General features: G+C 48.0%; 1 protein-coding gene across 1 annotated transcript in view; it reads left to right on the top strand.

The window, feature by feature from the left end:
• Positions 1–15,655, top strand: part of TASL (TLR adaptor interacting with endolysosomal SLC15A4) — a 199,549-nt gene that overhangs the window by 182,904 nt on the left and 990 nt on the right. The window lies entirely within an intron of this gene.

The raw sequence follows: 15,655 nt of genomic DNA, 5'->3' as shown, positions 1-15,655 counted from the left end.
CCTTGTCACCCCCTGTATGAAATTTTCTGTTCACTCTTGTTCTGACCCATTCGTCTGCCTTCTTTCCCAATTCTTGGGGAGAGGTCAGATCTGAGTCCACCAGATACTGGTGCAACAAATCAGACACACAATTATTAGGAATATGCTCTCTGAGAATAAAGTTATACAGGCTTTGATAGTCAGACTTTACTGCCATGTAACCACCCCTCCAAGGCCTTCACTGAATGGTCAACAAAGTCTACCCAGTCTTGTGAAGACTCCTTTTTGGTTTCTCTGAACTTGATCCTATACTGTTCAGTGGTTAAGCCATAACCATCTAGGAGTGCATTCTTAAGAACTGTAAAATTATTGGCATCACTTTTCTTAACCGTAAGGAGCCTATCCCTACCCTTTCCACTGAAAGATAGCCATAGGATAGCAGCCCACTGCCTTTGAGGGACCCCCTGTACAACACAGGCCCTCTCAAGTGCAGCAAACCACTTGCTAATGTCATCCCCCTCCTTGTAAGGGGGAACTATCTTGTGCAGATTCCTAGAATCACGTTCTTTTACAGGATTACTATCTGTAATACTGCTGCTGACACCATGGGGTCCAAACCCTAACCTCTGTCTTTCTTTTTCTAAGTCAAAAGCTTCCCTGTCTAGATCCAGCTGTTGCTTCTTGAGCTTCAGCCTGGACTCTTCCACTCTCAATCTATTGAGTTCCCTTTCTAACACTCTGCCTTCAGGGTGGGTGGGTTGGGCATGTTTAGACACAGAAGAATGGTGTGAATGAACAGAGGGAGACCTGTCCCTAACAGATGGCACTCTAACAACCTGTCCTAAAGGAGTAACCTCTCTACTGTGATGAGAACTCACATCAGTACCAGCCCTGCTAGGTGGCCTGCTATGGGGCAGGTTGGGAAGGTTCCCTTCTAACACTTTTACTGGGGCTACCCAAGAATCAGAGTGTGAACCATCGGCTAATCTCTCACCAGATGTGCCAGCTATGGTCTTATCATGTTCAATGAGCATATTAGCTAACAATTCTCTAGAGGGATTCTTCCCTACCCCTAAACCTCTATCAATGCAGAGACTCCTTGCACCTTTCCAGCTAAGGTGGTCATAAGCAGTGCTGGTCAGATCCAGAGTTTGACCTGTACCAGACATGATAGAAAAAGGTTTAAGGGACAGAAAAAGAAAGAAAAAGTTTCAGAACTTTTTAAGGAACAGAAAAAAAACTTTTTCAACTTTTAAGAACTTTTTGAAAGTTTTAGAGGTACTTTTCAGCACTTAGCAGATAGTGTAAGAGAAAAAAAGCAAAACTTTTTGGTTAGGTGTACATACACTGAACTTGTTTTGTATATTTTTCTCTTATGAAAAGTACAATATGACAAAGTGGTAAGTAGTTACAAGTACTTATCCCACCGCTGCACAACCAATGTAGGAGGCTGGCCTGGCTTGTAGTGGGTACCAAGGGGTACTTACACTCTGTACCAGGTCCAGTTATCCCTTATTAGTGTAGAAGAGGTGTTTCTAGCAGCTTAGGCTGATAGAAGGTAGCTATAGCAGAGCAGCTTAGGCTGAACTAGGAGACATGCAAAGCTCCTACTATACCACTGGTGTCACATGCACAATATCATAAGAAAACGCAATACACAGATATACTAAAAATAAAGGTACTTTATTTTTATGACAATATGCCAAAAGTATCTCAGTGAGTACCCTCAGTATGAGGATGTCATATATGCACAAGATATATGTACACAGTACCAAAAATATGCAGTAATAGCAAAAGGAAGTAATGCAAGCAATGCAAAGTTACAGTAGATTGCAATAGGAGCACATAGGTATGGGGCAACACAAACCATATACTCCAAAAGTGGAATGCGAACCACGAATGGACCCCAAACCTATGTGAACTTGTAGAGGGTCACTGGGACTGTAAGAAAACAGTGAGGGTTAGAAAAATAGTCCACCCCAGGACACTGAAAAGTAGGTGTAAAGTGCACCTATAACCCCCAGAGAGCACAGAAGTTGTGATAGGGGGTTTCTGCAAGGAAGACCAACACCAGCAAAGCAACAACAGTGGATTTCTGGACCTGAGTACCTGTGAAACAAGGGGACCAAGTCCAAGAGTCGCGACAATGTCGAGAGCGGCAGATGCCCAGGAAATGCCAGCTGAGGGTGCAAAGAAGCTGCCACCAGATGGAAGAAGCTTTGGTTTCTGCAAGAACAAAGAGGACTAGGAACTTCCCCTTTGGAGGATGGATGTCCCACGTAGTGAAGAAGCTTGCAGAGGTGTTCCCATGCAGAAAGACCACAAACAAGCCTTGCTAGTTGCAAGGGTCGCGGTTAGGGTTTTTGGATGCTGCTGTGGCCCAGGAGGGACCAGGATGTCGCCACTTAGATGAGGAGACAGAGGGGGTGCCCAGCAAGTCAGGGAGCCCTCACAGAAGCAGGCAGCACCCGCAGAAGTACTGGAACAGGCACTTAGAAGAGGAGTGAACCGGAGTCCACCCGAAGTCAGAAAAGGGAGTCCCACGACGCCGGAGGACAACTCAGAAGGTTGTGCACTGCAGGTTAGAGTGTCGGGGACCCAGGCTTGGCTGTGCACGAAGGAAATCCTGGAAGAGTGCACAGGAGCCAGAGCAGCTGAAAATCACGCGGTACCCAGCAATGCAGTCTAGCGTGGGGAGGCAAGGACTTACCTCTACCAAACTTGGACTGAAGAGTCACTGGACTGTGGGAGTCACTTGGACAGAGTTGCTGAGTTCCAGGGACCACGCTCGTCGTGCTGAGAGGGGACCTAGAGGACCGGTGATGTAGTCTTTTGTTGCCTGCGGTTGCAGGGGGAAGATTCCGTCGACCCACAAGAGATTTCTTCAGAGCTCCTGGTGCAAGAAGGAGGCAGGCTACCCCCAGAACATGCACCACCAGGAAACATTCGAGAAAGCCGGCAGGAAGGAGCGATACAAGGATGCAGTAGTCGTCTTTGCTACTTTGTTGCAGTTTTGCAGGCGTCCTGAGCAGTCAGTGGTCAATCCTTTGGCAGATGGTGAAGAGAGAGATGCAGAGGAACTCTGATGAGCTCTTGCATTCGGTATCTGAAGAATTCCCCAAAGCAGAGACCATAAATAGCCAGAAAAGGAGGTTTGGCTACTTACGAAGGCGGATAGGCTAGTAACACAGGTAAGAAGGAGTCTCTGACGTCACCTGATGGCACTGGCCACTCAGAGCAGTCCAGTGTGCCAGCAACACCTCTGTTTCCAAGATGGCAGAGGTCTGGAGCACACTGGACAGTGGTCACTCCACTTTCCTTTGTCCAGTTTCGCGCCAGAGCAGGGCTGGGGGATCCCTGAACTGGTGTAGACTGGCTTATGCAGAGATGGGCACCATCTGTGCCCATCAAAGCATTTCCAGAGGCTGGGGGAGGCTACTCCTCCCCATCCCTGACACCTTTTTCCAAAGGGAGAGGGTGTAACACCCTCTCTCTGAGGAAGTCCTTTGTTCTGCCTTCCTGGGCCAGGCCTGGCTGGACCCCAGGAGGGCAGAAACCTGTCTGGGGGGTTGGCAGCAGCTGCAGTGAAACCCCGGGAAAGGCAGTTTGGCAGTACCCGGGTCCGTGCTAGAGACTCGGGGGATCATGAGATTATCTCCCAATGCCAGAATGGCATTGGGGTGACAATTCCATGATCTTAGACATGTTACATGGCCATGTTCGGAGTTACCATTGTGACGCTATACATAGGTAGTGACCTATGTATAGTGCACGCGTGAAATGGTGTCCCTGCACTCACAAAGTCCGGGGAATTTGCCCCGAACAATGTGGGGGCACCTTGGCTAGTGCCAGGGTGCCCACACACTAAGTAACTTTGCACCCAACCTTTACCAGGTGAAGGTTAGACATATAGGTGACTTATAAGTTACTTAAGTGCAGTGGTAAATGGCTGTGAAATAACGTGGACGTTATTTCACTAAGGCTGCAGCGGCATTCCTGTGTAAGAATTGTCAGAGCTCCCTATGGGTGGCAAAAGAATTGCTGCAGCCCATAGGGATCTCCTGGAACCCCAATACCCTGGGTACCTCAATACCATATACTAGGGAATTATAAGGGTGTTCCAGTATGCCAATGTGAATTGGTGAAATTAGTCACTAGCCTGTTAGTAACAATTCAGAAAGCAGAGAGAGCATAACCACTGAGGTTCTGGTTAGCAGAGCCTCAGTGAGACAGTTAGTCATGACACAGGGAACACATACAGTGCACATACTTATGAGCACTGGGGCCCTGGCTGGCAGGGTCCCAGTGACACATACACTAAAACAACATATATACAGTGAAATATGGGGGTAACATGCCAGGCAAGATGGTACTTTCCTACAACCACTATCAAGGCCAGTGAAATTTTTTAGCATTGTTTTATAGGACCCAGTGAGTCCAAAACATTGGTTGTGCAGCGGTGGGATAAGTACTTGTAACTACTTACCACTTTGTCATATTGTACTTTTCATAAGACAAAAATATACAAAACAAGTTCAGTGTATGTACACCTAACCAAAAAGTTTTGCTTTTCTCCTCTTACACTTTCTGCTAAGTGCTGAAAAGTACTCCTAAACTTTCAGAAAGTTTCAAAAAGTTTGAAAAAGTTTTTTTTCCTGTTCTTTAAAAAGTCCTGAAACATTTTCTCTCTTCTCACTGTCCCTAAACCTTCTTCTATCATGTCTGATGTAGGAACTTCTCTTAAAATGGCCAATACAACATATGACAATCTTAACTTTAAGAGCCTACGGAGTCTCTTCATTGATAAAGGTTTAGTGGTAGGAAAGAACCCTTCTAGAGAATTTCTGTATAACATGCTCATTGAGAATGATAAGTCCCTAGGTGGCACTTCATCTGAGAAGTTAGTAGATAGCTCACACTCTGACTCAGGGGAAGCCCTTGAGGGAGGTGTACAGGGTTCTCTTCTAAATCTGCCCCTTAGCAGACCTCCTAGCAATGCTGGTAGTGATAGAAGCTCTCATCATAGTAGGGATGCTTTTGTTCCTGGAGGCCAGGTTGTTAGAGTGCAAGCTGTTAGGGACAGGTCTCCCTCTGTTGGCTCCAATATATCCTCCATGTCTAAACATTCCCAGCCTACCCACCCTGAAGACAACATGTTAGAAAGGGAACTCAAAAAGTTGAGAGTGGAAGAGACCAGGCTGAAGCTTAAACAGCAACAGCTGGCTCTAGACAGGGAATCCCTAGACCTGGAGAAGGAGAGACAGAGATTGGGGTTTGGACCCCATGGTGGTAGCAGCAGTATTTCTGATAGCGATCCTGTGAGAGAGCATGATTACAGGAATCTGCACAAGATAGTTCCCCCTTACAAGGAGGGGGTGACATTAACAAATGGTTTGCTGCACTTGAGAGGGCCTGTATGGTACAGGGGGGTCCCTTAAAGGCAGTGGGCTGCTATTCTATGGCTATCTTTCAATGGAAAGGGTAGGGATAGGCGCCTTACTGTTAGAGAAAGTGATGCCAATAATTTTGCAGTTTTGAAGGATGCACTCTTGGATGGATTTGGCGTGACCACTGAACAGTACAGGATTACGTTCAGAGACACCAGAAAAGAGTCCTCACAAGACTGGATAGACTTTGTTGACTGTTCAGTGAAGGCCTTGGAGGGGTGGTTATATGGCAGTAAAGTTTCTGAATATGAAAGCCTGTATAATCTGATTCTGAGAGAGCATATTCTGAATAACTGTGTGTCTGACTTGTTACACCAATATCTAGTGGACTCAGATCTGACCTCTCCCCAAGAATTGGGAAAGAAGGCAGACAAATGGGTCAGAACAAGAGTGAACAGAAAAGTTCATACAGGGGGTGACAAGGATGGCAAGAAGAAGGATGGTAAGTCTTCTGACAAGGGTGGGGACAAATCTAAAACTGAGTCTTCATCAGGCCCACAAAAACACTCTGGTGGGGATGGTGGGTCCAAATCCTCTTCAAATCAAATCAAAAAGCCTTGGTGTTATTTATGTAAAGTAAAAGGCCATTGAACAACTGATGCCAGTTGTCCAAAGAAAAACACCAAACCTCCCACTACCACAACCCCTACTGCAACCTCGGGTGCCCCTGGTAATAGCAGTGGTGGTGGGAGCAAACCTACTAATAGCCAATCAAAGGAAGTAGCTGGGCTCACTTTGTGGTAATTTAGTTGGGGTTGGTCTTGTTAGGGAGACCACAGAGGCCGTGCTAGTCTCTGAAGGTGCCATTGACTTGGCCACCTTGGTTGCTTGTCCCCTTAATATGGATAACTACAAGCAAATTCCCCTAATAAATGGTGTTGAGGTTCAGGCCTACAGGGACACAGGTGCTAGTGTTACCATGGTGATAGAGACACTGGTAAACCCTGAACAACACCTACTTGGTCACCAGTACCAAGTGACTGATGCTCATAACAACACTCTTAGCCACCCCATGGCTGTTGTGAATCTCAACTGGGGGGGGGTGGGTTACTGGTCCAAAGAAAGTTGTGGTTGCTTCAGATTTACCTGTAGACTGTCTACTAGGAAATTATTTAGAGACATCAGCTTCGGCAGAAGTGGAGTTGGAGGCTCATGCAGCAATGCTGGGCATTCCTGGGCATATTTTTGCTTTAACCAGGGCTCAGGCCAAAAGCAAAAAGGACAGGGTGAGTTGGATCCTGGAACAATGGACCAAGTGCTCCCTAAAGCTAGGGGTGGCAAGGGTAAATCCCTACCCACTCTCCCTCCCTCTACAGATGATTCAACTTCTGAGGAAGAAGAATTTCCTCCCTGTGCAGAACCTTCACCAGAGGAGCTGGCAGCAGACACTACTGAGCTTTCGGGTGGAGGGGGGCCTTCCAGGGAAGAACTGAGTGTGGCACAGCAATCCTGTCCCACATTTGAGGGTCTCAGACAGCAAGCTGTCAAACAGCAAAATTGGGATGTCAGTGACTCACATAGAGTTTACTGGGAGTACAACTTCTTGTACATAGAGGCAAGGGACCCAAAACCTGTAGCAGCCAGGAGATTTGTCATTCCCCTGCAGTACAGAGAGTTCCTCCTAACTCTGGCACATGACATTCCTTTGGCTGGACATTTGGGTCAGATTAAAGCATGGGAAAGGCTTGTCCCCCTGTTTCACTGGCCTAGGATGTTAGATTTTTGTAAGTCTTGCGTGACCTGCCAAGCCAGTGGCAAGACTGGTGGCACTCTAAAGGCTCCCCTTATTCCACTACCTGTGGTTGAGGTCCCCTTTGAAAGGGTAGGGGTTGACATAGTTTGCCCCCTTGACCCTCCTACTGCTTCAGGCAATAGGTGTATCTTGGTGGTAGTGGACCATGCCACAAGATATCCTAAAGCAATTCTTCTAAGGACCACTACAGCACCTCCAGTGGCAAAACCCCTCCTGGGAATCTTTTCCAGGGTGGGTTTTCCAAAAGAGGTTGTATCAGACAGGGGTAGCAACTTTATGTCTGCATACTTGAAGGCTATGTGGAAGGAATGTGGTGTAACATACAAATTCACCACACCTTATCATCCACAAAAAAATGGACTGGTAGAGAGGTTTAATAAAACTCTCAAAGGAATGATAATGGGACTCCCTGAAAAACTCAGGAGAAGATGGGATGTCCTGTTACCTTGCCTCCTTTTTGCTTACAGGGAGGTACCCCAGAAAGGAGTGGGTTTCAGCCCCTTTGAACTCCTCTTTGGGCACCCTGTAAGAGTTCCACTAACACTTGTGAAGGAGGGTTGGGAACAACCTTTAAGAGCTCCTAAGCAGGATATAGTGGACTATGTACTTGGCCTAAAATCCAGAATGGCCGAGTACATGAAAAAGGCCAGTAAAAACCTTCAGGCCAGCCAAGAGCTCCAGAAGCAACGCATGACCAGAAGGCTGTTCTGATTCAGTACCAACCAGGACAGAAGGTGTGGGTATTGGAGCCTGTGGCCCCAAGAGCACTCCAAGACAAATGGAGTCGACCCCATCTCATTGTTGAAAAGAAGGGCGGGGTCACCTACTTGGTTGACCTAGGCACTGCCAGGAGTCCCCTTAGGGTGCTCCATGTCAATCGCCTAAAACCCTACTATGACAGGGCTGATCTCACCCTGCTCATGGCAACAGATGAGGGACAGGAAGAAGAGAGTGATCCTCTCCCTGATCTCTTCTCTTCCACAGAAGAGGATGCTCTAGTGGAAGGTGTAGTTTTGGAAGACTGTCTTACTGCTGAGCAGAAAGACAACTGCATAAATCTCCTAGGTCAGTTTTCTGAACTCTTTTCAACTGTGCCAGGCACCACATCTTGGTGTGAACACACAATTGATACTGGAGACAGCATTCCTGTCAAAAGTAAAATCTATAGGCAGCCTGACCATGTCAGGGACTGCATAAAACAAGAAGTTCAGAACATGTTTGATCTAGGAGTGGTTGAACATTCTGAAAGCCCATGGGCCTCTCCTGTGGTGCTTGTACCAAAGCCTCACTCAAAAGATGGAAAAAGGGAGATGAGGTTTTGTGTAGATTACAGAGGTCTCAACCAGGTAACAAAAACTGATGCTCACCTTATACCCAGGGCAGATGAGCTCATAGATACACTGGCATCTGCCAAGTATCTAAGCACCTTTGATTTGACTGCAGGGTATTGGCAGATCAAATTATCAGAGGATGCTAAAGCAAAAACGGCATTTTCGACTATTGGATGGAACTGCCAATTCACAGTAATGCCCTTTGGGTTGAAAAATGCACCTGCCACCAACCAGAGGTTGAAATACAGTCCTACAAGGGTTGGAGGCTTTTAGTGCAGCATATCTGGACAATATAGCTGTCTTTAGCTCCACCTGGGATGATCACCTGGTCCACCTGTGGAAAGTTTTGGAGGCCCTGCAAAAGGCAGGCCTCACTATCAAGATTTCAAAGTGCCAGATAGGGCAGGGGAAAGTGGTTTATCTGGGACACCTGGTAGGTGGAGAACAGATTGCACCACTTCAGGGGGAAATCCAGACAATCATGGATTGGGTTCCCCCTACAACTCAGACCCAGGTGAGAGCCTTCCTAGGCCTCACTGGGTATTACAGGAGCTTCATTAAAAACTATGGCTCTATTGCAGCCCCACTTAATGATCTCACTAGCAAGAAGATGCCTAAAAAGGTATTGTAGACATCTAGCTGTCAGAAAGCTTTTGAGGAGCTCAAACAGGCCATGTGCACCTCACCTGTCCTAAAAAGCCCATGTTACTCCAAGAAATTAATTGTTCAAACTGATGCATCTGAATTAGGGGTAGGGGCAGTCTTATCACAACTCAATTCTGAGGGCCAGGATCAACCTATTGCTTTTATCAGCAGGAGGTTGACCCCTAGAGAAAAGCGTTGGTCTGCCATTGAGAGGGAGGCCTTTGCTGTGGTCTGGGCACTGAAGAAGTTGAGGCCATACCTGTTTGGCACTCACTTCATTGTTCAGACAGACCACAAACCTCTACTTTGGCTAAAACAAATGAAAGGTGAAAACCCTAAATTGTTGAGGTGGTCCATATCTCTACAGGGAATGGACTATACAGTGGAACATAGACCTGGGAGTACCCACTCCAATGCAGATGGAATCTCCAGATATTTCCAATTAGACAATGAAGACTCATCAGGTCATGGCTAGTCTTATTGTCCTTCGTTGGGGGGGGGGGGGGTGTAGGAAAGTATCATCTTACCTGGCATGTTACCCCCATATTTCACTGTATATATGTTTTTTTAGTGTATGTGTCACTGGGACCCTGCCAGCCAGGGCCCCAGTGCTCATAAGTGTGCCCTGTATGTGTGATGACTAACTGTCTCACTGAGGCTCTGCTTACCAGAACCTCAGTGGTTATGCTCTCTCTGCTTTCCAAATTGTCACTAACAGCCTAGTGACAAATTTCACCAATTCACATTGGCATACTGGAACACCCATATAATTCCCTAGCATATGGTACTGAGGTACCCAGGGTATTGGGGTTCCAGGAGATCCCTATGGGCTGCAGCATTTGTTTTGCCACCCATAGGGAGATCTGACAATTCTTACACAGGCCTGCCAGTGCAGCCTGAGTGAAATAACGTCCATGTTATTTCACAGCCATTTACCACTGCACTTAAGTAACTTATAAGTCACCTATATGTCTAACCTTCACCTGGTGAAGGTTGGGTGCAAAGTTACTTAGTGTGTGGGCACCCTGGCACTAGCCAAGGTGCCCCCACATTGTTCAATGCAAATTCCCGGGACTTTGTGAGAGCGGGGGCACCATTACACGCATGCACTATACACAGGTCACTGCTTATGTATAGCGTCACAATGGTAACTCCGAACATGGCCATGTAACATGTCTAGGATCATGGAATTGTCACCCCAATGCCATTCTGGCATTTGGGAGACAATTCCATGATCCCCCGGGTCTCTAGCACAAAACCCGGGTACTGCCAAACTGCCTTTCTGGGGTCTCCACTGCAGCTGCTGCTGCTGCCAACCCCTCAGACAGGTTTCTGCCCTCCTGGGGTCCAGGCAACCCTGGTCCAGGAAGGCAGAACAAAGGATTTCCTCTGAGAGAGGGTGTGACACCCTCTCCCTTTGGAAATAGGTGTGATGGTGGGGAGGAGTAGCCTCCCCCAGCCTCTGGAAATGCTTTAATGGGCACAGATGCTGTCCATCTCTGCATAGGCCAGTCTACACCGGTTTAGGGATCCCCTAGCCCTGCTCTGGCACAAAACTGGACAAAGGAAAGTGGAGTGACCACTCCCCTGACCGGCACCTCCCAGGGGAGGTGCCCAGAGCTCCTCCAGTGTGCCCCAGACCTCTGCCATCTTGGAAACAGAGGTGTTGCTGGCACACTGGACTGCTCTGAGTGGCCAGTGCCATCAGGTGAAGTCAGAGACTCCTTCTGATAGGCTCTTACCTTTCTTACTAGCCTATCCTCCTTCCTAGGTAGCCAAACCTCCTGTTCTGGCTATTTAGGGTCTCTGCTTTGGGGAATGATCCCCCGGGTCTCTAGCACAAAACCCGGGTACTGCCAAACTGCCTTTCTGGGGTCTCCACTGCAGCTGCTGCTGCTGCCAACCCCTCAGACAGGTTTCTGCCCTCCTGGGGTCCAGGCAACCCTGGTCCAGGATGGCAGAACAAAGGACTTCCTCTGAGAGAGGGTGTTACACCCTCTCCCTTTGGAAAATGGTGTGAAGGCAGGGGAGGGGTAGCCTCCCCCAGCCTCTGGAAATGCTTTCTTGGGCACAGATGTGCCCAGTTCTGCATAAGCCAGTCTACACCGGTTCAGGGACCCCTTAGCCCTGCTCTGGCGCGAAACTGGACAAAGGAAAGGGGAGTGACCACTCCCCTGACCTGCACCTCCCCTGGGAGGTGTCCAGAGCTCCTCCAGTGTGCTCCAGACCTCTGCCATCTTGGAAACAGAGGTGCTGCTGGCACACTGGACTGCTCTGAGTGGCCAGTGCCACCAGGTGACGTCAGAGACTCCTTCTGATAGGCTCCTTCAGGTGTTAGTAGCCTATTCTCTCTCCTAGGTAGCCAAACCCTCTTTTCTGGCTATTTAGGGTCTCTGCTTTGGGGAATTCTTCAGATACCGAATGTAAGAGCGCACCAGAGTTCCTCTGCATTTTCCTCTTCACCTTCTGCCAAAGGATCGACCGCTGACTGCTCAGGACGCCTGCAAAACCGCAACAAAGTAGCAAAGACGACTGCTGCAACCTTGTTTCTCTTCATCCTGCCAGCTTTCTCGCCTGTTTCCTGGTGGTGCATGCTCTGGGGGTAGCCTGCCTCCTTCTTGCACCAGGAGCTCTGAAGAAATCTCTTGTGGGTCGACGGAATCTTCCCCCTGCAACCGCAGGCAACAAAAGACTGCATCACCGGTCCTCTGGGTCCCCTCTCAGCACGACGAGCGTGGTCCCTGGAACTCAGCAACTCTGTCCAAGTGACTCCCACAGTCCAGTGACTCTTCAGTCCAAGTTTGGTGGAGGTAAGTCCTTGCCTCCCCACGCTAGACTACACTGCTGGGTACCGCGTGATTTGCAGCTTCTCTGGCTCCTGTGCACTCTTCCAGGATTTCCTTTGTGCACAGCCAAGCCTGGGTCCCCGACACTCCAACCTGCAGTGCACAATCTTCTGAGTTGTCCTCCGGCATCGTGGGACTCCCTTCTCTGACTTTGGGTGGACTCCGGTTCACTCCTCTTCTAAGTGCCTGATCCGGTACTTCTGCGGGTGCTGCCTGCTTCTGTGAGGGCTCCCTGACTTGCTGGGCGCCCCCTCTGTCTCCTCATCCAAATGGCGACATCCTGGTCCCTCCTGGGCTACAGCAGCATCCAAAACCCCTAACCGCAACCCTTGCAGCTAGCAAGGCTTGTTTGCATTCTTTCTGCGTGAAAACACCTCTGCAAGCTTCTTCACAACGTGGGACATCCATTCTCCAAAGGGGAAGTTCCTAGTCCTCTTCGTTCTTGTAAAACACCAAGCTTCTTCCCTCCAGTGGCAGCTTCCTTGAACCCTCAGCTGCCATTTCCTGGGCTCCTGCCCACTCCCGACACTGTCGCAACTCTTGGACTTGGTCCCCTTGTCTTACAGGTACTCAGGTCCAGAAATCCACTGTTGTTGCATTGCTGGTGTTGGTTTTTCGTGCAGAATCCCCCTATCCGGAATTCTGTGCTCTCTGGGGGTTGTAGGTGCACTTTACACCTACCTTACAGGGTCTTGGGGTGGGCTATTTTTCTAACCCTCACTGTTTTCTTACAGTCCCAGTGACCCTCTACAAGCTCACATAGGTTTGGGGTCCATTCGTGGTTCGCATTCCACTTTTGGAGTATATGGTTTGTGTTGCCCCTATACCTATGTGCTCCTACTGCAATCTATTGTAACTTTACACTGCTTGCATTACTTCCTTTTGCTATTAGTGCATAATTTTGGTATTGTGTACATATATCTTGTGTATATTTGGCATCCTCATACTGAGGGTACTCACTGAGATACTTTTGGCATATTGTCATAAAAGTTCCTTTATTTTTAATATATCTGTGTATTGTGTTTTCTTATGATATTGTGCACATGACACCAGTGGTATAGTAGGAGCTTTGCATGTCTCCTAGTTCAGCCTAAGCTGCTCTGCTATAGCTACCTTCTATCAACCTAAGCTGCTAGAAACACCTCTTCTACACTAATAAGGGATAACTGGACCTGGTACAGAGTGTAAGTACCCCTTGGTACCCACTACAAGCCAGGCCAGCCTCCTACAGTGGTCAGATGTGGGACAGCCAAATTATAAAGATCTGGTGGGTCCCTCTTGTGATAGACGAGCGGGTGAATAGAAAGGTTACTCATAGAGTTGAAGGGACCAGATCTTTGTTCGAAAGCAATTAGAAAATGGGAGAAATAGCTAACAAAAGAAATCTGGGAGAAAATGAATTGGCTGAATTTCAATGTATTTAGTGGAGCCAATCGGCTCAGAATCTTCTATTTTAGTAAATGGTTGCTTTTCCGCACCCCGCACTTCTTAGCCCACGTCAATTCCAACTGGCCTGGTCTCTGTTTTCAATGTCACGCTGGGGTCATAGCAGACTGGACACATGTTATAGGTAGGTGTGTTCTTATTCAAGAATTTTGGGGCAAGATATTCAAGCACTTACAACTGGCCTTAAAGATAAAAATAGCTCCCAGTGGTTGGCTGTTAGTTTTGGGTTATGATCCCGGGGTGGAAGCTCACTTCCAGATTTACAAAGTTATCATACATCACTATGGCAGTGGCTACATCCTTCTTACTACAAAAAATGGCACACTTTGTTTATCCCTACCTTGGAGGAATGGGTTGTTAAATTGAAACAAGTAAGAAAACAGGAGCGGTTGTATGCACTGAGATGCGGAGGGATTAAGAGATTTTCCAAAATCTGAGGGAAATTTATGGAGATGCCAGAGGACACTACAATTGCTTATTAGGCTGGTGGGGTCATTGTTCTATTGATATTACTGTTAAAACTATGAAATGTTTATGCTTTTGCAGCTAAGCGATGGTGCTAGGTAATGAAATATGATTTCATGAAATCTTTATGTTTTTGTTAAATTGTGGTGATATTGTGTAACGAATTAAGATCTATAGATGCTATGTTTTTGTATTTTATTGATGCAATATGAATATTTTGTCTTGGTGTTGGATCGCAATAAAAATAAAAAAATAAAAAAAATAAAAAATTCTGTGTTTACAATTAATTGCCCGTGCCGAGTACTGGAAACCATGGTCTCGGATTAAGCATTGCATGGTGCTTGACAGCAGCAACTAAACCAGTGAAACAATCCAGCAGGATATCTACTGGAAGGAACATCAACACTGGTCAAAAAATGTCAATGAGATCTTCAGATGAGTAGCAAGATCTTTCTCTGCTGTGATTAATCGAGTAAGAGATAGAGGGCCTCATTAAGACCCTGGCGGGCGGCGGAGGCCGCCCGCCAGGATGCCGCCCTCCAAAATACCGCGCCGCGGTCAAAAGACCGCGGCGGGTATTACGAGTTTTCCCCTGGGCTGGCGGGCGGTTGCTGAAAAACCGCCCGCCAGCCCAGGGGAAAACGACCTTCCCACGAGGATGCCGGCTCGTAATCGAGCCGGCGGAGTGGGAAGGTGCGACGGGTGCAGTGGCACCCGTCGCGTATTTCAGTGTCTGCAAGGCAGACACTGAAATACTTTGCGGGGCCCTCTTACGGGGGCCCCTGCCGTGCCCATGCCCATGCCATTGGCATGGGCACGGCAGGGGCCCCCAGGGGCCCCGCGACCCCCCCTACCGCCATCCTGTTCATGGCGGCTTTCCCGCCATGAACAGGATGGCGGTAGGGGGGGGTCAGAATCCTCATGGCTGCGGAGCGCGCTCCGCAGCCATGGAGGATTCAAACGAGCAGCGGAAAGTCAGCGGGAGACCGCTGACTTTCCGCTTCTGACCGCGGCTGAACCGCCGCGGTCAGAATGCTCGTTGGAGCACCGCCAGCCTGTTGGCGGTGCTCCCGTGGTCGGTGGCCCTGGCGGCCACCGGCCGCCAGGGTCAGAATGACCCTCAGAGTCACTTTAGCATGGTTACCCAGCCTGACTTCTCACCTGGAACAAACACCACTGACATGCTCCCCTTCCCCTCCCTCCCCCGTCTGCAAAACCCAGTATAATCCCTTTTCCTTAATTGTATTGTTTTAGTAATCTGGTTGTCCAGCAATCTGCGATTTATGAGCAGTTTGCAGTATCTCAGACTGTCCACCAAACAACTTGGGAGAACAAGTTATTAAAACAAGAGGAACATTCACCCGAGTCTACGTAGGATGTTGGCAGGAGGGTCAGTAAGATTAGGGGGTATTGAACTACAGATTTCTCAACAATCACAATGGCAATAATTTTAAAATACGTTATACGACAAGCAGGGCGCACGAGAGAGGCTTAAGGGGCAGCAGAAAGAAATGGAATGCTGAGTGGTAGGGGTACTAAGTGAGTTTAAAGTGGGAGGCGGAGTTTCTTGTCCTGTGTGCTTTGTTTTCTTGATAGAAAACAACCGAGACCTACGAAGGCAATAAAACAATTAAAATTGCATCTAATAACCATACTGTAGTATTTTAAAGCTTTAAAACATTGCGAGTTAGTGCCAGGCACGTTAGAGGATAAATTAAGGTTTCCTAGTCTCCCATTTTCCTG

Source organism: Pleurodeles waltl, chromosome 8, assembly GCF_031143425.1.
Source record: "Pleurodeles waltl isolate 20211129_DDA chromosome 8, aPleWal1.hap1.20221129, whole genome shotgun sequence".
NCBI classification, from domain to species: domain Eukaryota; kingdom Metazoa; phylum Chordata; class Amphibia; order Caudata; family Salamandridae; genus Pleurodeles; species Pleurodeles waltl.
Note: the sequence above shows the minus strand (reverse complement) of the source record. Positions and strands in the feature narration are given on the sequence as shown.